Below are 1,230 nucleotides of genomic sequence, written 5' to 3'. Positions count from 1 at the left end.
TTAAGATTGTTTTTATTTCCAATACAGAGGGGATTCCCTTTTTCTCTTTATGTCAAACATTGGGTGCCTTATGTAATATGACTATATATTTAATTTTACGTTACCTAGTTTTTGTTTTTTCGACAATCAACTCGGAGACGCTGGGTACAGTTCTGTTGTTTCGAGGAGGTTTTGGTTGGTTAAGGCTATTAGTGCAATTAGCGGGTGGAGGCTCTAGTCGGGCAGCAGAGGATTGAGGAGACGGTCAGCCGGGTGTGGTGGATTTCGACAGGTTGGGTTCGTGGGACAGTTTGTGAGGTGGAAGTATGTAGGTGTTATTATTATTGCAGTCAAAAGTGTGTAGTGTGTTTTATCTATAACTTGATACGTGTGCAGCAAGATCACTTTGTTGTTAGCAAGTATGTTTGTTATGATATGTAGAACAGTAGTTGTTCTCCTTCCCTCAGTTAGCAGGTGTGGATCCAAGAGTGAAGCTGCAGCAGGCTGCTGGGATGTCTGGACTAAGTCTATCTGGGGTGTGGTATGGTCTTGTAGGCAGCAGGGGCTGCTTGTGGAGTCTTGCTGTGCCGTGTGGAATCGATGGCCTGATTCGCCAGCTAGCGCTCCTTCCACTGGGTTCTTCTTGCATCTGGCGAGCTTAGAGGCTGACTCCCCCCGTCCGCCTCACATACACATCCCTTTACACTACACGACGTAGCTCTGTTATATCGGTTTCTCTTGTTTATTGTGGGTTTCAGGTGCTGCTTGTCTGGCGGTGTCCGACAATACCATTCTGCCGGTTGCATGGCAGCAGTGGCAGCGTACAGTTTCGCTTAGTTGGTGTTAGCCTCACCCTCTGTCGAGCAGAGACGGCGAGTGCCACAGTTTGGGGTAATTGTGCGGTCCCTAGATGTAGTGCACTGCTACTCTACATCGATCACACACAGCTCTTGCTATGTGGTACGTAATACACACACATATTATGCCAAAAATACTGATTAAATACCCCATCCTATTTAAAGGGAAGGTGTGTGTGTCGATGTGTGTGTGAACTAATTAGGCCCAGCAATTACCCCAAACTGTGGCTGCGTCTCCTGCTGAAGGGGTGGGTAACAATAGCAGACTGTCAGTGCCAACGCTGCCATGCATGACAGATGTATGTGGACACGCCAGACAAAGGCACGGCTGGCCGAGCGTGTGTGTGTGTAAAGGGTGTGTATGTGGGGGGGGGGGGTCAGCTTGTGTCCGATG

The sequence above is a fragment of the Morone saxatilis genome, unplaced genomic scaffold, assembly GCF_004916995.1.
Source record: "Morone saxatilis isolate NCDOM2014 unplaced genomic scaffold, NCSU_SB_2.0 Contig7, whole genome shotgun sequence".
NCBI classification, from domain to species: Eukaryota; Metazoa; Chordata; class Actinopteri; family Moronidae; genus Morone; species Morone saxatilis.
Note: the sequence above shows the minus strand (reverse complement) of the source record.